At 50.5% G+C, this 19432-nt stretch overlaps 1 long non-coding RNA gene across 8 annotated transcripts in view; it reads left to right on the plus strand.

Moving 5' to 3' along the window:
* The window catches only part of LOC103347986 (uncharacterized), a 113268-nt gene that overhangs the window by 26572 nt on the left and 67264 nt on the right, over positions 1–19432 (plus strand). For all 8 annotated transcript variants that reach the window (XR_011389723.1, XR_011389724.1, XR_011389722.1 and 5 more), the window contains exon 3: positions 18915–18958. This is a non-coding gene — a long non-coding RNA (uncharacterized lncRNA). The remainder of the gene's footprint in view (positions 1–18914; positions 18959–19432) is intronic.

Raw genomic sequence — 19432 nt, forward strand, 5'->3', positions numbered from 1 at the left:
CAGGAGCCAGGAGCTTCTTCTAGGTCTCCCACATGGGTGCAGGGGCCAAGCACTTGGGCCATTTTCTGCTGTTTTCCCTGACCATAGCAGAGAGCTGGATCGGAAGTGGAACAGCCAAGTCTCGAACCAGTGCCCATATGGGAAGCCAGCACTGCAAGCGGCAGCTTTACCCGCTACGCTGCAGCACCAGCCCCTGGATTTAATTCTTAGCTCTTGACTCCAGCCTGCCCTAGGACTGGCTGTTGTGAGCATTTGGAGGGTGAACTAGTACATGGGAATTAACTGTCTCTCTGCCTTTCACATAAAAATAATAAATAACCTTTTTAAAAAATGAGCAAAAAAAAAGCCGGCACCGCGGCTCACTAGGCTAATCCTCCACCTAGCGGCACCGGCACACCGGGTTCTAGTCCCGGTCGGGGCGCCAGATTCTGTCCCAGTTGCCCCTCTTCCAGGCCAGCTCTCTGCTGTGGCCAGGGAGTGCAGTGGAGGATGGCCCAAGTGCTTGGGCCCTGCACCCCATGGGAGACCAGGATAAGTACCTGGCTCCTGCCATCGGATCAGCGTGGTGTGCCGGCCGCAGCGCGCCAGCCGCGGCAGCCATTGGAGGGTGAACCAACGGCAAAGGAAGACCTTTCTCTCTCTGTCTCACTCTCTCACTGTCCACTCTGCCTGTCAAAAAAAAAAAAAAAAAAAAAAAGAGAGAGAGAGAGAGAAGGAGCTGGTATTGAGGCCTAGCGGGTTAAGCCCTCACCTGCGGTGCTAGCATCCTATATGGGTGCCGGATTGAGTCCCAGCTGCTCCACTTCCAGTTCAGCTCCCTGCTCTGTGCCTGGGAAAGCAGCAGTAGATGGCCCAAGTGCTTGGGCCCCTGCACCCATGTGGGTGACCTGGAAGAGGCTTCTGGCTCCTAGGTTTGGCCTCGCCCAGCTGCAGCCCTTGCAGCCATTTAGGGGGTCAACTAGTGGATGGAAGATCTCTCTCTTTCTGTCTCTCCACATCTCTTTGTCTCTCCTCATCTCTCTAGAGGTAACTCAGATAAATAAATAATTTAAAAAAAAAAGACCAAAAGAAGTGGATGTTAAAGGCAGGCATTCAAATAAATAGTGAGAAGTGACTGGTGGCCATCTGAAATGGAGAAAGGGCACAGTAACTGTTAGAATCTCCACAGGGAGAGGTATCAGCCTAGCGGTTCAGACACCTGCATCCCTTAACAGAGTGCCTGAGTGTGATTCTCAGATGCAGCTCCTGACTGCAGCTTCCCACTCACGTGCACCCTGGTCAGAAGAAGACGATGGCTCAAGTAGTTGGGTCCCTGCCCTCCTCCAATGAAAAGAGAAATAAAAATAGACCAGTAATTTGGGAAGCCTTCAGGGTCCCCAGTGACCACTGCACTTTGCCCCCTGAAAGGGGACGGTATTGACATCCATCTGATGCCTCGCACAGCCCCTATCCTGCTCCCCATTACTGGTCCTCATTTTAGTGGCTGCTTTTCATGCTTATTTTGTGACACTCCAAGCATACAACAAAGATTCTTAAAAAAAAAAAAAAAAAAAAAAAGAGTCCTGAAACTGCTGATTCAGCTTATGTGAAGATGCTACCTTTTTTTTTTTTTTAAGGAAATTTGAAAAACACCTAAAATTTAATTCTAGCTATAGTTTAGTTGGAGAGTTCTGGAGTGCAGAATTTCATCTGCTTTCCAGCATTTACGGAACCTGATGTCACTTGGGGCTGGAGGGAGGCTTCGGGGAAAGCAGCCAGACTGTCACCCTTGGGCCTCTGAGCCACCCGGCTGGACAAAGGGCCCTTTTGCGCTGGACTCTCTTGTGTGCTGCTGTCTCCAGATTGTTATTAAGATAGTCGCCTGCTCCCTGTCTTTGTGGTTCCTCCTGTCACCCTTGAAGATCTTAGCTGGAGGAGACCATAAAAGGCCCTCTTAAAATACAAAGCCTGGGAAAAAGTAGAAGACTCTCTGAAGCCCCTCATACACCTGACTGTGGGAAGGTTGGCCTTTCTTGAGCACTTTGCGGTGAATTTGGATCACGTTACGAATAGAAACTGCTTGTTTCTAACATGTGACCGACTTCTGGCCAGTGAGAGGCAAGTCGAAGTGTCACGTGGACTTCCAGGCTGGCTCCCTGGACGGAGGGAGTGTGCCTTCCACCCATCCTCCCTTTTTCCACCCTTCCTAGATGAGAGCCTGCCGACTGCACTCTGGCAACCACTTGGGCTGTGAGAACCAGAGCTGGATATTAGACACAGGGGCCACCATACCAGTCCTGTACTCGCAGCTTCTGGCTTTCTTTGTTGTTGTTGTTGTTGTTTTTTAATGTGAGAGGGAAAAAGCTTCCATCTCATTCTAGTCACTGTTTTCTGTAATTGAATCAAATCCTGACCAATACAGCTGCTTTTCTTTCGAAGCCTTTTTATCCATTTACTGATCTGCATTTTATACAGAGGAAGGATACTTCCTCTCTGTCAGTGTTGCTGTGAATATTCTCCCCAGTTTCTTGCCTACTTTTTAATTTTGTTTGCGAGTTTTGTTTTTAAAGTGTTGGTGTTTATTTTTAAAATGGTTAAAATTTCCAGTCTTGGGGGCCAGTTTTGTGGCACAACGCGTTAAGCCGCTGACTGCAATGCCAGCACCCTGTATGGGCACTGGTTTGAGTCCCAGCTACTCTACTTCCAATCCACCTCCCTGCTAATGCACCTGGGAAAGCAGAGGAAAAATGGCCCAAGTACTTGGGCCCCTGTACCCATACAGGAGACCTGGAAAAAGCTCCTGGCTCCTAGCTTCAGCTTGGCCCAGCTCTGGTCACTACAGCCATTTGGGGAATGAACCAGAGCAAGGAAGTTCTCTCTAATTCTCCTCCTCACCCCATAACTCTGCCTTTCAAATAAATAAAATTTTTTTTAAATTCCAGTCTTTTAAAATAATATGTGTTATTTTATTTAAAGTCCTTGTCAGGGTTGGTGCTGTGGTTCAACAGGTTAAGCTGCTGCCTGCAGTGCTGGCATCACATATGGGCGCCATTTGGAATCCTAGTTACTCTACTTCTGATCCAGTGCCTTGCCAATGTGCCTAGGAAAGCAGCAGGAGGTAGCTGGAGTCCCTGGGCCCCTGCAACCCATGTGGGAAACTTGGAGGAAGCTCCTGGCTCCTGGCTTCGGCCTGGCCCAGCGTCAGTTGTTGTGGCCATTTGGGGAGTGAATCAGCAGATGGAAGACTTCTCTCTTTCTGCCTCTGCCTCTGCCTCTCTCTATCTCTCTCTCTCTCTGTGTGTGTGTGTGTGTAACTCTGCCTTTCAAATACATAAATCTTTAAAAAAATAGTAAAGTCCTTCACTCAGATAAATATTCACCAATATTTTTCTAGTTTTTTTTATGATTTCACTGTTTAGCATTTGAGTCATGGTCAGTGCTGTTAGCATTTGTAATCTTCTGTAGATCTGGACTTTCTAGCCCCAGGTGCTCTGAGATCTAAAGCAGGAGCCAGGATCACCTCTTACACCACCCGTCCAGCCTGAGCAGCCTCCGCTCACTCCTGCCTCCCATCTCCCCTACCCCACATAGCATTCTTGGCTTCTTCAGAACCTCTGTCTTCACAACCTGTGTTCAGCTCTGTTTCAACTCTTCTCTAATTTCTGTTTGCCTAGACCAGGCCATGGCCAGCCCTCCTCACTACCCCAGGAATACCTGTAATAGCTGGGGCTGGGCCAGGCTGAATCCAGGAGGTGGAAACTCAGTCTTGATTTCTCAGGTGGAAAATGGAAAAGCCAGGTCTCCCGTATCAAAAAAGTTATGGAAAATCAAATTAAAATATAAGTTTATTTTAGTGCAGATAATTTTTGAAATCCGTGCACACATAGGATCTTCAAAAAGTTCATGGGTAAGCAAGTGTTTGGCTTAGTGGTTAAGACAGTCACATCTCATGTCAGCAGAGTACCTGGGTTCAAGTGTGGGCTTTGTTCCTGATCCCAGCTTCTGCATCCACTCCCAATCCCAGCTTCCTGCTAATGAGGACCCTTGGAGGCAACTGATGATGGCTCAAGTAGTTTAGTTCCTGCCAATCACATGGGAGAGTTGGATTGAGTTCCTGGCTCATGACTTTGACCCCTGGCCCAGTCTCAGTCATCTGGGAGTAAGTGGTGCTCTCTCTTTCTCTCTGTGTCTCTGCTTCTTAAACAAAAATGGAATTAAAAGTAATTTGGGGCCGGCGCCGCGGCTCACTAGGCTAATCCTCTGCCTAGCGGCGCCGGCACACTGGGTTCTAGTACCGATCGGGGTGCCAGATTCTGTCCCGGTTGCCCCTCTTCCAGGCCAGCTCTCTGCTGTGGCCCGGGAAGGCAGTGGAGGATGGCCCAGGTGCTTGGGCCCTGCACCCCATGGGAGACCAGGAGAAGCACCTGGCTCCTGCCTTCGGATCAGCACGGTGCGCCGGCCGCAGTGTGCCAGCCGCAGCAGCCATTGGAGGGTGAACCAACAGCAAAGGAAGACCTTTCTCTCTGTCTCTCTCTCTTACTATCCACTCTGCCTGTCAAAAAAAAAAAAAATTAATTTGGAAACAAAATTTGGGAATAAAAAGTAACTGGAAAAATGCATAATATGAGAAAATTACATGTAAATTCCACAGTTTTTGTACTGATATGAACTTATCTTTTCTTGGGTTTTTCTGTGAGTTTTTTTGCAGCCCCCTCGTGTATATTCCACTGCATGAATGTACCATTATTTCATCTCCTCCCCTGTAGGTGAACACAAAGGTTTCCAACTGCCCTACTGATACCTGGGTGGGGTGGGGAGGACTGCAGTTGAATCAGTGTTTCTTTAAGATACAGTTCTCAATCTGGGGTTGTTGAGATAAATGGCACTTGTGCTGTGAGCTGTAGAGTCTTCCAGGTATTCCTCGGCAGAACCTTCTACCCACAGACGCAGTGGTCTTTTAAATTGTGCTGTCACTGCCCGTGCCTTGCTGCTCGTTCATTCCTCCCCCTGCTGCTGGAATTACCTTCAGAAAACACAGATCTCACGGCAGCGTCTTCTCCTTACATGCTTCAGTGGCCTCTGCAAGTCCTCCTCAGCCAGCGGGTCCTCTGTGAAGCACACACCCAGCAGACTTGCAAGTGCAGATTGACTGAGGGCCGTGCAGAGGGCAGACAAGAGGAGAAGGGAGCAGGAGTGGCAGCCGAGTCAGCCCAGCCGGAGACAGGGAGAGGCAGGAAGGATGAGGCTGGGAGGGCCCCGATTTGGGTGCTGGTTGCATGAGGGTGCATTTCAACCAGCCCGGCGGGCGGCTCTGGCCAAAGATTGCCCAGCAGAGGGGTCTCCTTTGGGAGAAACTGGAGAGGGGCCTTAGCACCCCTGCCACGCTCTGCCCCTGGCCTTGATGTGAGCTGCGATCGCCAGCTGTGTGCACTCGGGGCCGCAGGCTTTCTGAACGGCCTGTGCCCTTGGTTGCCGTGAACGGCAGCCTCCCTGTCAGCCTTCTCTGCCCTTTCCTTGTTCCCAAGCCCGACTCTAGGCCATGCCCCACTTGACCAACCGGCCATGCCAGCCCCAACCCCTGGCCTTTACTCACTGACTCGGTTCTTTCTGCCTGGTGCCCTCTCTCCCAGCTACACCGAACAAAACCCCAGTATGTTTTCAAGGCCTCACTGAAATGTCACTGTTTCTGGGTCACCTTCGCTGACCCCACGTGCAGAGCTGATTACTCCTGGCTCCTGTGCTTGTAGAGTACGCCTGTCCTGGTTGTAGCTCAGCACTTGCCAGTTGTCGAGTTCTTAGCTGCTTTTTCTCTCAGATTCTTGTCCCCTCAAACCTCTAAACCTGGCAGAGTGGGGACACATTAAAGGGGACTGAGACAGTTCTTTGCCCCTCTCAAACCCCTTGAGGATGCAGAATTCTAGCTCCTGTAGTAGTTGGAATCGCACAGAGATCAGTCAGTGTTTGTTCCATTGTCTGGGACCTCATGTGGGTGAGGTGAGGTGGGCAGAGGGGGACTAGGGGAGGGCATTTACTACTGCAGGGGGTCACCCAGTCTGGGGCGAAGGCGAAGTTTTTGGAGTGCAGCATGTCATCCTGTGTTTCTGTTTTCCTCCATCGAGGAAGCATTTTATTGCCTCTGGTCAAGAGATGGGAGCTTGCAGGGGTATTCCCTTTGCAACCACATTTTCATGAGTTGAGATTTTGTGTTTCACTGTTATCCATGCAACTGATGGATATCAGAAGAGCCGTTGGGATGCCCAGGATGAGATCTGCAGGTCAGATGAGTTTTCTTTTTCCTATGGGAGTTCAGTGGCTGGAGGGAGGAGTTGGCAGGATGGAAATGGTATTTCCCCTTCCTCTTTGCCACACCTGCCAACTACAGACCTTCCCTGAGAGGAGGCCTGTGGAACGTGGCTGGGGGTTTCTGGGTGGGCATTATAGGGAGTAACTTCAAGGCTTGGTGGGAATGGGGGTTTTGGGAGAACAGAGGAAGAGCTCCTGGCATAGACCCTCCCCTTCCTTGACATCTGCAAGATGTCCCTTCAGTGGAAGGAGGCTAGAGCTGTGACTGCCACCTCTCCAGTGCCCCTTCAGTCCCTCCAGTTGTCAGGGCTCTCAGGGCTCAGGGCCATATGCCTCGCCTTCTTCCTCAGAGGTTCTTATGTCCCCATCAACCTGATCATCTTGGGAGGAGGGGAAAGGAGCAGGCAGGGAGCCACATTTACCTCTGTGGACAAGGAGTATCAGTAAGAATGGAGAATTCTTAGGCTCTATAGTTGTTACCATTCATTCATTCTGAAAACCCAGTTTCAACCCAGAGTTCTGGGTGAATGCTGGTCTCAGTCTCAGGGAGGAAGCTGTGATGTTCCCAGAAGGCCTCAGAGTGTGGTGCACAGCAGGGACCACAAAGGAGAAGAGCACCAGGAAAGGAGAAATTCCTCCGACTCAGGGAAATGCTGAAACGAGCTCTGGGACGTGACAGCTCTCCGATTCTGACAACCTCTTCACTGCTTTTGTTTTGAGTCCTGGCTACAATTATAAATAGGAAACCATATCTGTTGAGACTTCCCAAGGGTTACATAAACAGTTTGGATGCTAATATCTTTTTAAACAACAGTTTCTGAAAACACTAAGAAAAAATATAGCCCCTCTTATTTAACAGTCTGGTGCCTGGAGCCAGCCCTGGGAGTCCCTAGGAGGCCTTGCAGAATCACTTCCTCCTGACTCTGAGCAGGGATAGGGCTCTGGCTTCTTGAGGGACAGCAGTGGGGGAAGGGCCTGGCTCTGTGTGTGTACGTGTGGGTGTTGGGGGAGGGGAGTGTGTGAGATCGCGCTTCGTGTAGGCAGCTGTGTCTTGTCACTAGGAGAAAGCAGGAACCCAGGACGGAGCCTGGTCTTCTGGGGGCTCCACCCTTTGGGGAAGGATTGTGGGCTGCAGGCGGGATCTTGCTGTTTGAGGATCTCATGTGATGCAACCAGGGTTCCTGGGCTCTAGGTCACGCTGGGAATGTCCCTTTGTCATAAGGTCTCGGCAGCCTCAGTGCCCTTGATGGTTTCTCAGCTGTGAGGAGCTGGGTTCATCTGAGCAGCGCCTGTATCCCTTTTGACACATCGTTGTCATCAGCTCCTGTCCCTGTCCAGTGGCCTTAGTCTCCTGTGCCCATGGAAATGACTTGGTGTCATCCTGCCCTACTCAGTAGTATCTCAACTTTGTCATTAGAATTATATTTGAAATTAAGCATTATTCTTCTCCAGATGTCTTTTTGGAAATGCAGTTAGCTAAAGATACAGAACTCATTGATATGATTAACCTTATCAAATGGATACACTTCTGCTTAAATGGGCTCCAACTGGTGGTTCCTACAGTTATTGTTACTTAATTTACTAGAGATAAACAGACAGAAAGAGCTCCCACCTGCTGGTTCACTCCCCAAATGTCTACAATGTCTGGAGCTGGGTCAGAGCTGAAGCTGGGAGCCAGGAACTCAATCCATGTCTCCTACATGGTGGCAGGGGAGCCATCCCCACTGCCTCCTAGGAGCTACACTAGCAGGACGCTAGAGCCAAGAGCAGAACCAGAGCTGGCACTGTGGTACAGAATACCTTAAAGTGCCATGTGTGACACTGGCATCCTGTATCAGAGAACTGGCTCAAATCCCAGCAGCTGGTTCAAATCCAGCTCCCTGCTACTGTGCCTGAGAAGGCAGCACAAGATGGCCCGAGTGCTTGGGCCCCTGCCACCCACATGGGAGACCCACATGGAGTTATAGGCTCCGTGGTGTTGCAGTCATCTGGGGAATAAACAGCAGAAGAAAGATTTCTTTTCTTTTTTTTCTTTTTCTTTGACAGGCGGAGTTAGACAGTGAGAAAGAGAGACAGAGAGAAAGGTCTTCCTTCCATTGGTTCACCCCCCAAAATGGCCGCTATGGCTGGCACGCTGCACCAATCCAAAGCCAGGAGCCAGGTACTTCCTCCTGGTCCCTATGCGGGTGCAGGGCCCAAGCACTTGGGCCATCCTCCACTGCCCTCCCGGGCCACAGCAGAGAGCTAGACTGTAAGAAGAGCAACCGGGACAGAACCGGCACCCCAACCGGAACTAGAACCCGGGGTGCTGGTGCCACAGGCGGAAGATTAGCCTAGTGAGCCGCGGCGCCGGCCGAAAGATTTCTTTATCTCTATGTTTGTCTCTCTCTCTATTACTCTGTCCTTCAAAAATAAATTTTTTTTAAGGGCCAGAGCCAGAAATAGAACTCAGGCACTCTTCTGTGGAATGCAGGTGTCTTAACCCCTGGGCTGAATGCTCGCTCCAGTTCTTAGCTTTTGAGGACACACATACTTCTTCCAGAGTTTATTGGAATGGATAGGCCCACTCCCCAGGAAACATGCCAGTACTTTTGTGTAACATTTGGGGATTTCAAGGACCCCTTTGGCCTTCACTGGGTTCTGTGTTCTTATAGGAGGGTGGTGAGTGGGACAAGGCGGAGGAGGGAAAACAGAACCTGGGTGCTGCTGGAGATATTTCGGTGGCTGTGCCCTAATTGGCCACGTGAAAATGTCAGCAATGAGTGTTACCAACCATGATCCCACCTACTCTAGTGCAAGAATATGCTTGTGACAGCAGTGACGTATGTCCCATGCCACAGCTCTGAGTGCCCCGAGTGAGAAGTGGAAGGGGAGGACACCGTCCCAGGGTTGCTGGGCCTGGCTTCCTGCTGGAGGGGGCAGATGGTGTCCCTAGTGGGTTGGGGTCCCCTTGGATGGTGACAGAGCCACCCACCTGCCACCACCATGTCACACCAGCTGAGGTAGGGTCATGTTCACACCAGACTACAATCTCACAACCCTGAGCCTGAGGTCCCTTTTATTTCCTTTGGTGAAGTCAGTTCTACCACACCGCTTGTGATTCCCAGGGCATTGTTTTGCCCTGAGCAGGGGAAACATGGGGGAAGTTTTTGGATCTCGAGTTTGTCCCAGAGCATGGCAGGGGATTTTGGAAGTGAGGTAGCACAGTGAGGGTTTGTAGTCCAGCCTTGCTGAGCGAAGCTCCTCCCACCTGCCTGGTGACTCATGGAGGGGAGAATTTCCCCCTCTGGAGCCAGCTAACAAGTGTCAACACCACTCTGCAGGGCAGAGGAGCAAGGCCTGACTAGGGGGAGTCAGCAGGGCTTGGGAGACTGGACCCAGTTTAACATGAAAAGGGGTGGTCCTTCCATTAAGCCAGTCAGTTGGGGTCCCCTTCCCCTCCACAGAGCTATTCGCAGCCCCTAGCACAGCTGTCAATCCAGATAGGGCATCAGCATGTCCTCACGGAGCTGGTTGGAGACTCAGCTCGCCTCTTCACGGCCTGGTGATGCTGAGTCAGGCGTCACACAGCTTGCTCAGGTGGACACACCTTCCCATCACAGATGGTTCTGATGCTCACCACCACACCTCCTCTACTTCTGTGGGCTGTTTCCTGTCTGTAGTTTTTGCTGTTGTTATTTCTGTGTATGCTGCTCTTCTTCAGATAAAGATTACTTACACAGGATGCAAAAAGCAGTCGCCATAGATGAAAAATTAAACATTCATGAACTGTTAAACATTTTTATTTATTTGAGAGACAGAGTCAGATGGAGTTGAGCTCCCATTCTGGGTTCACAACCCAAATGCCCACGAAGGCAGGGGCTCAGGCTGGGGCTGAAGCCAGCAACCAGGCACTCAATCCAAATCTCCCTCTTGGATGGCAAGGACTCGATCACTCCAGCCACCACCATTGCCCTCCAGGTTCTGCATTAGCAGGAAGCTGGAATCAGGAGCTGGAGCCAGAGCCAGGTCAAACCCAAGTACTCTGAGAAGGTGTCTTAACTGGCATCTTAACTGCTAAGCTGAATGCCCAGCCTGAGCTTTTGTGAACAGGGTAAAAAGGCAAGGTAGAGACAGGAGGAAGATGCGCTCAGTACAACACCTGACAGAGGACAAGTATTTGCATTCAGAATGTATAGAGAACTCCTGCATGTCACTGTTAGAAAAAGAAAAGTTAGGCGAAATTTTCAACAGAAACATCTAAATACTGCATATATAAATAGCCAATAAGGAAATTCAAATGTGTAAGATACCACTATAAGCCCACAAGAATGACTAAAGTTTAAAAGATTGACAACACCAAGCTCTCATACATTTCTGGTGGGAATGTTAATTGGTACAGTCATTTTGGAAAACTGTTTGCAGTACATACTAAAGCTAAGGTTATACCCCTGCTGTAAACCTTCGTATGCACTAAGAGGAATGAGAGTAAGTGTCCACAAAAACCATAAATAAGGATGTCCATGGTATCTTTATTTACAGGAGCCCCAAACTGGAAACAACCCAAGTGTCCATCCATGGTAGAATGATATATTAATTGTGTCATATGCACATAATGAAATACAACACAGAGATTTTCAAGAAGTACAAACCATGGCTACTTACAACATCATAGATGGACCTCATAGTGTTGAACAAGAGAAGTTAGACATCAAAAATATACCTACTAGACGATTTTCCAGGGCCTACGCCCCCGATCTGTAGGAAGCACCTGTAGAAGATATGATTCTACGCCCCTCAACATCACCTTTAGATTAAGGTCTGGAATCTCTGAGAGGGGAATGATATAGGCGGGCTTCTTTATATGAAGTTTAAAACTAGATTAAATTAACCTGTGGTGATCGAAGTCAGAACAGAGGTTATCTTTTGGATAGGTACTTTTAGGGAGGCATATGGGAACCCCCTGTGATCCTAAAGGCTTCCGGAGGATAAGACCCTGCCTATTATCTCTGAGCCTAAGTGCCAGTGCCCAGCAGAGCCGCTGCCCATGGGGCAGGTCCTCCGTGGGGTTTGTTGGAGTGAGTGCAGGAATCCTCGGCCTTTACTTCTGTAGGTGCTGTCAGAGTTCTGTGGGTGTGTCTGCCGGGGAATCAGTTTGGGGAGGCAGTTAACAAATGCCCAAAGTTCACTGTAAAACAGAAGCATAAAATAGGCGCCACAGAGAGAGAAGCAAAGAGGCTCTGGGTTGGAGGCAGACACTTGCAGATGCTCCAAGGACTGGGTGGGCTTCCTCAGAGAGATGATCCTGAGCTGAACCTTGGGTGGTGCTCAGCTGGGATCACAGCAGACAGAGAAAGGCTAGGAAGGGCAACCCAGGCTCGGGGAAAGGCATAACCCGCCAGTTCCCCAGCTTTCATGCATATCAGAAACACTGGCGGACTCCTCAAAGCACAGGCTGCTGGCCCAGCCCCGGAGGTTCTGAGTCAGTAGGTCTGGGGCCTGAAAATTTGGCCGTTTTTCTCATTATCCCAGGTGACACTGATGCCCCGGTCGGAAGCCCATTCTTTGAGAACACCGTCCAGGCAGCTGCCTCTCACCTCAGGCACAGCATTAGGTGAGGGAAACACAAGATGGGAAGGGGATGCGGACAGGTGCTGTGTGGCCCAGACCCTGTAGGCCTTTGGCTGCTGTCTGAGGAGTTCTGACCTAATTCTGTAGACTTCATCAGGTGTCAGGATATGGAGTAAGGACCTAGTCTCATGGGATGTCCTGCTCCAGGGTCTAGAGCACCCTGTACTCCCAGGCCCTAGCCTGCACCTGAAGCTTTACAGACAGGTGAGTGATAAGTTCATACTGAGCCTGGCTTTGTAAAGACACATCCTCCACTGCCCCATGCCGCACACTTGCAAAGGGAGACAATTCACACTTAACAGGCAAGAGCTTGTTTTAATTATGCAACCCCAGGACTTCCTGTATGTACACCTGTATGCAGGTGTAGCAGAGACAAATAGAATAGATTGTGTCTTCAGGCAAGAAAGAATTCAGAGGCAACAGAGATGAGTGGTGAATAAGGTAACAAGGTTTCTTTACAGAAATCTGGGATGAGAAATCAGGTGCCAGAGACAGTGAGGGATCCAAATAGTTTATTAATGCCAGCGGGCTCAGTTGGAATCGTTTCCTGATAACTGAGCATCCAATCCAAGTTTCTTACAACATGTAAAGGTTCATCTGCATCGTACCTTAGCTGTTACAGCATTGGCAGGTTTAAATTGTAGCCTGCATGACTTAGGACCACACTTCCAATGGTCAGTGGGTTCAGGATGTTTGTGAAAGAGATACCAGGGGCAAATTGATTAGGTCAGAATTATGATGAGAGTTTATAGAAACAGAACTTAGGACATCTTCCCTCCCTAAACAAGGTAACAGTGGGCAGCTGTTTCACTAGTTAATCACAAGCAGCCACTTTCAAGGTTTGTGTTGGGAGGGGTCCGTTTTTCTTTTTTTGTCTCTGATTGTGGCCATATTTCCTCTACAGTTTAATGGGGTGGGACATATCCTACCAGACATGTTCTATCCACACAAAATCTGAGAGTGCCAGCTCATTCAGACTGGGGAAGGCAAGGTTACATGCTCTGATGGAGAGACTACACCTGACAAGCCAGGCGGGTATCTCAGGAGAGGCTGAGAGAGCTGAGCATGCAGTTTCTATTCAGACTGGAGCTTTTAAGGGACTGGGGTCCTGTTCTTCCCCTCCTCCCTCCTCCTGGACAGAAGGTTTGCCCAGTGTGAATTAGGTGAAATCCCTCCCACAGTGCTAGCAGACTGGGTAGCCTACCTGGCTTGGTTGGGCAGAGGAGAGTCCCCTAGGGTGCCTTCCTTTGGGAAAGACTATGAAGGTTTCCTCGCCCAGTGTTATCAAGCTGGGTGACCCATTTGGTGCTGAGCAGAGAAGGTTCTCCTAGGGAGCTTTCCTTGGGGTGAAGGCTGGGACCACCTGTAAGGTTATCAGGGCATGGACAGGACTTTGTAAATGCAAAATACTGTGCTTCTGAGGCTTTGCTTTCTGCAGAATCTTTGTTTTTCCTTAGATTCCTTAAGCTAATTTGTAGCTTCCTACGTAGCAAAAGCAGCAGCGTTCATCCTCGTCATGAGATCATTGGCTGGGCCTTATCTTTCCCATGGCCTAGGACCTTCCTGCTTCCCAGGGGCAAGGATGTTATGCCACAAACACCATCCATTTCTGTCACTAGGGAAGCACCTGGATGTAGGTAGTTTCCCCTAAATGATCTCCTTGGCTAAGAAATGGAGAGCTAATTGCTTCAGTGGGTTCTGCAGAGGGAGGCATGCTCTGTGTTTGCCTGAGGGAAAAGGTTGCCACTTCTCTAGGGCCATCCTGGTCAGGACACACTGGACTAGCAGGACTGGCCTTCCCTGGCAACCCAGGCATGCAGAGCACATGCCACCTGTCATCCTGCCTACTGGGCTCAGTTACACCTTCAGTGAGCTACACTTACCCAGTATCAGCTCTGCAAAGTAACCAACAGGATGTGGTAGAGACACAAGGATGAATCACCCACGGACCTGCCCTCTAGAAACATGGGATTCACCATGGAAGGGGAGATGGAAACCGTTCCTGAGTGTTAAAACCCTCCAGTCACTCTGCATCCGGGGCTTAGATCCAGCCTCCCCTTCTTCCTCACTCCTGGATGCAAGAGGTCTGGGACTTCCACTCACTTAGACTTCACCACACGCCAGATGCCACAGGGGTCCTGGGCTCTCCCAGGTGAGCAAATTAAGATGCTGTGGTCTAGCGGTGAGCTTCTCCTCCACAGCTGGGTTAGGCCAGCTCTGCGCAGGTGCTGTGCAGCTACCATCCCCACTGCTGTGGCCTTGACAGCCAGCCTGGCCTGGGGATCCTCAAGTACCCTTGCTGGCTGAGGCTGCACACTAGTAGGGGAATCCTGGGGCCCTCCTCTCTGTCTCAACCCAGCCGAACCAGGGGCCTCTGGGAGTCACGGGTGCTGTAGGCTGGTGATCCCTGGAAAGCTGGGGTAGAGCTCAGGTGAATGTGGTACGCTGCTGACTCCCCAGGGCCCTCCTTCCCTTTGGAGTCCTGTCTTCCTCACTGACCATGCCCCCTTTGCACCTAGAACTGAACACAGGCCCAAGAATCAGAGCTGGGATCAGACATTGTTCCGACACTGCCCAACATGGGCCGTGGGCAAGGCCCCTAACCCTCCTAAGCCTCAGCATCCTTGTTTGTGGAATGTAAAAAGCTAGCTGGCTTGTTGCAAAGTGTTGTTCAGAGGCACAGGGTTGGCACAGAGGCAAAACTCTCATCCTGAAACCTCCCTGGAGCCCTAAGGGGGAGTGGGACACACAGTATGATGTTTGCTGTACCAGGCAGTTTTGAGGAGCAAAGTGGAGGCAAACTGGTGTTGTCTAACAGGAGGAGACTGCAAAGTCCCAGCCTGTGCCATGGGGTCTGGGCTTCGGCCAACCCTCCCGGGTTCTGGGCTCTGGTGTGTGTTAGCACCAGGCACCATGTTAATGCATTTCACTGAGGCAAGACTGAGATCAGGGTGATCATCCCCATTTTACAGATGAGCATACTGAGGCTTGGAAGGCATCATGCATTGACTTGGCGTAGTATTTGTGGAGCACCTGCTGCCTGCTGAGTGGTTCAGATGTAACTGCAAACAAAAACAGATCCGAGCCCCTCCCTCGTGGTGCCTCTGCTCCACAGAGGAAGTCACTTGCCCAAGGTGAAGTCGGAATGTGTGAAAGGCAGGATTCAAACGGAGGTCCGGTGGCCTCCAGGGCTTACGCTTTTCCCATCTCACCCCGGAACTCACTGTGAGGACAGTGCTCTCCTGAGGGGCAGACACTGTCACTGCTGCCTGCTGTGAGGAGTTGGAGGATTCAGGAGCCAGAGTCAGGCTGGGCCCGGCAGAGGAGAGGGGCTGCTGTAGCTGGGGAACCCTCTGGATCCCAGCAGTCCCAGGCAGCCATGCGACTCCTGACCAGGGACGTCCCCCTCCCAGGCCACCTCGGGGCTGTGGAGGCGGGGAGGACAGGGGTAGGGTAGGCTGTGTGCTGGGGTCAGGACAGGCGCCTCCTGGTCCACGTGGGGAATCCCCTGGGATTTTACTGGGCTTGTGGGAGGGGCCTATTGTTTTCCTGCTGCAGCAGGCCTCCAGGGAGGGAAAACTCAAGAGCCAGGCCCCACCTAGGGCTGAGTCAGCCTCTGCGGTCGGAGTGGCTTCTCTGGGGGCACAGCTCTGCTGTCCCTGCCCTCGGCCCTTCCCTCAGACCTCCTCTGCCTCCTGCTCCAGGCGGCCCTGGGCACTGTTCCTGGGCAGTGGCCGTTTTTTGTAACCCAGAGAAACAATCCTGAGGTTTGCAGCCCTCCCGGAAGAGCACCCATGCGGAGTTTGTTCATTGTCACTAGAAACAATGCAAGCAGGCAGGGCCCCTGCGTGGGGTTGCATAAACTAGGGTGGAAAATCTACAGGTAATGCAATACCACCCTCAAGCTGTTAAAATTATAGAAGAAAACATTAATGACTTGAAAAGAGCTCTTCGTAATAGATTTCGTCATAATTTAAGTCACAAAACCTAATATATGCGATCTCGTTCTTGTAAAATATGTATATAGACACACAGAAAAACGTCTGGAAAGGTGTGTGCCAGACATGAATGGTACTTACCTCTGGATAATAGAATTATAAGTGACTTTTTTCTCTGTTTTACATATTTTCAAAATTTCCTTCAGTGAAGAAGAATATCTTCTCTAGTTATGGAGGAAGAAACTTCCCATGGTGTGTACTGGAGAGAGAAAAGGGAGGGTTTCCTTCTAGCCTAGGTCCCTGCCTTGTTCCAGGACTTCAGAGACTGTAGAAGCTGCAGAGAGGCCTGACCCTAGTGGGGTCGAGGCTACTCCCAAAGGAATAGCCAGACATTATGCAGGCCTCATCCTAACTGGCATTGCCCAAAGAGGCTGTGTGACCACTCCACCTGGCCACAGGAGGCCCCTCCATGCTCACTGTAACATGGGGTTCTGTAACCCCATGGTACTGTCCTCAGAGCTCTGTGTACATCTAAGAGTGTCTACCTGCCTGCTTGGGCAGTGTTTGTCTCCTACCAGGAAGGCAAGCTCTGTGGCAGCATCAACCCTGCCTGTCTTCTCGCTGTCACTTCCCTGCAGGAGGAAAGTTTGGTTCGTAAAGAGCTGAGGACTTGCCCAGCAGCCCCAAGCCATGGGTGTTTGTCCTAAGGCTACAATGGGAATCACTTCCGGGCCATCCAGAACCAGGTAGATGGCTGGCTTCTGGGGCCAGAGGGGGATGAGGCTCAGCTACAGAGAGGGCCTGGCCCAGCGCCAGCAATAATTGCAGCTGGCAGGTGTTGTGTGAATGCCAGCTTTGCACTTCACATTTTTATGAGTGAGCAAAGTGAGGGCAGAACAGGTTCACCTTTCGATCCCTTGCCCCTTGGCTTCTAGTCTTCCTGCTGCACTAGCTACCTCTGTACCTCTGCTCAGGACTTGAGTCCTGCTCTTGAACCTGCTCCAAAGTGTTCATCCCCACCAAATCTGCCCCTACCAGGATCTCGGGGACTCCACAGTGCTAAATCTAGGTGTCAATTCTCTGTCCTCATGTAACTTGACCTATCACGGTGGGTTGCTCCTTCTTCCTCCTGGTGGCCTTCCTGTTGTGCTTACTGGGCCCTCTCCGTCTCCTTGCCTGAGCTACTGGATGGGACTCAGTCCTGGGGCTGCTTCTCTGTTGGCATCCACCCCTTGATGATCTCATCCTGCGTCCACGGTTGTAAGGGACTACATGCTCAGCAGCTACCCTTATCCACCTGTCTACACTGGTCTAAAAGGTACCTCTCAGGGGCTGCCGTTGTGGCACAGTGGCTTGAACTGCTATCTGTGATGCAGGCATCCCATATCATCTGCTTCACTTTGCTGCTAATGTGTCTGGAAAAGTAGCAGAAGATGGCCCAGACACTTGGACCCTTGCCATCCACGTGGAAGACCTGGATGGACCCCGACCAATGCCATCATTCAGAGAGTGAACCAGCAGATGGAAGATCACTTTCTCTCTCTGTCTCTCCCTCTCTATCTGTCACTCTGCCTTTCAAATAAATAAAATAGATATTTAAAGATAAAAAAATAAAAGGCACCTCCACTTAATATGTCCAAAACTGAGTTCCTTATCTTCACCCCAAACATGCTTGATCTGGTACCTACAATTCTGAAAATGGCAGTTCCATCCTCCCAGTTACCCGGGCAAAAAACCTGGGGTTCTGCTTGACTGCTTTTGCATTTCTCACCTGCAGTCCACCGGCAAATGCTGTGGGCTCCATTTTTCAAAGCCCATCTGTGCCAACTTCTGACCATATCTCAACACCTCTGTGCTACTGCTCTGCTACTTCCAAGCTACTGTTGGGAGGATTTCTGCATTAGCCCCCTAACTAGTTCTACCTCTCTTATCCTCAACACAGCATTCAGAAAGATCCTGTTAAAATGTGAGTCACACCATGCCACTTCTCTGTGTGTGTGCCTCCTTCTCAGAGCCAAAGCCAAGGTCATGTGAGGGCTTTTTATTCTTTCTTGCCTGTACTCTTTGAGCCTCTAACCCCTCTCATCTCCTCTCCTCTCCCCTGCTCATGCTATTCTAGCCACACTGCCCTCCTCACTGATGTATTTAAAAAAAAAAGGTTTATTTTATTTATTTGAAGTGTGACCTACAGTGAGAGAGAGAGATTGAGAAGTCTTCTATCTGCTGGTTCATTCCCTAAATGGCTGCAGCAGCTGGGCTGGACCAGGCCAAAGCCAAGAGCCAAATCGCCCACATAGGTGGCAGGGGCCAAGTATTTGGGCCATCTTTTGCTGCTTTCCCAGACTTACTAGCAGGGACCTGGCTGGGAAGTGGAACAGCCAGGACTCGAACCAGTACTCATTTGGGATGCTGACATTGAAGGAGGTGGCATAACCCACTGCACCACAGTGCCAGGCCCCTCCTCCTCACTGATCTTCATGCGCCAGGCAGGCTGTCACCTCCAGATCTTTGCACTTGCTGAGACTTCGATCTGGAAAGCCTCTTCCCCATGAATGCGTCTCCGTTATCCTCGTTTGTCCTCACTTCATGACTGACCTCCTCAGGTGTCCTGCCTTCCCTGGACACACCATGAAGAATCTCAGCACCCCTTCCCCAGAGTTGCCTGCCACCCTCTTCTGCTTTATTTTTTCAGTGTAGCATTTAACTCCTCTGACTGCTATGTTTTCAATTTATTGTCCTATTGGTTGTCACTGTCCCTCCATTGGCTGCAGACTCCATGAAGGCAAGAGGTTTTGTTTACTTTGTCTTGCTGCATCCCTGAGCCCCATGGAAGTGCCTGGCACATAGAAGGTGCTCAGTGAATAGCTGATGACTGATGTATTTGTAGAAATGAAGGAGGGGCCTTGAGCGTTACCGGGCTGAGTGAGAGGGAAATCGTCCAAGTGGAGAATGGCCCTGGGTGGACACTGTGGTTTCTGTCTCTGTCTTGCGCCAGCACACAGCCAACTCACAATGCTCAGCTTCCATGCAGGCTTCCACCCTCCATGCGCAGCCTCAATTGTTTACTTTCCTTTTTTCTTCCAGGTGCTAGAGTTCCCAACCGACTGGAGGCAAACAACAGCCACAGGGTAAGAGAACAATGAGATCCTACCTGGTTTGGAACTTTGCAACTTAAAAGCCTTGGAAAGCTTTCAGGGACAACCAGCACGCTAGCAGTCTTGGCAGCTGGGTAAGATGAAGGCCTAGGGGACAGAGTGAGCCATGGACAGTGAGGACAGCTCATCGTCATCATAGATGGCCGAGAGGTCCTTAGACTCTGTCTTAGCCCATTTCCTATTGCTATAAGAGAACACTTAGGCTGATTTGGGAAAGGGAAGAAGTTTCTGCAGGCTCCTGGTTCTGGAGGCTGGGAAGTCCACGATCGGCAGGGTCTTGTGCTGTGCGGTAACATGGTGGAGAGGTGCGAGGGCAGGTGAACATGTGTGGGAAAGAAAGCAGGAGGTGTTGGAAGACGTTAGTCCTCTTAAAGATGGAATCCCCTTCCACAGGCCCTGCAGCCCAACATTGCCACAATGGCTATCAAATGTCAGCCAGAGTTTAGA

Source organism: Oryctolagus cuniculus, chromosome 6 (genome assembly GCF_964237555.1).
Source record: "Oryctolagus cuniculus chromosome 6, mOryCun1.1, whole genome shotgun sequence".
In the NCBI taxonomy this organism is placed as follows: domain Eukaryota; kingdom Metazoa; phylum Chordata; class Mammalia; order Lagomorpha; family Leporidae; genus Oryctolagus; species Oryctolagus cuniculus.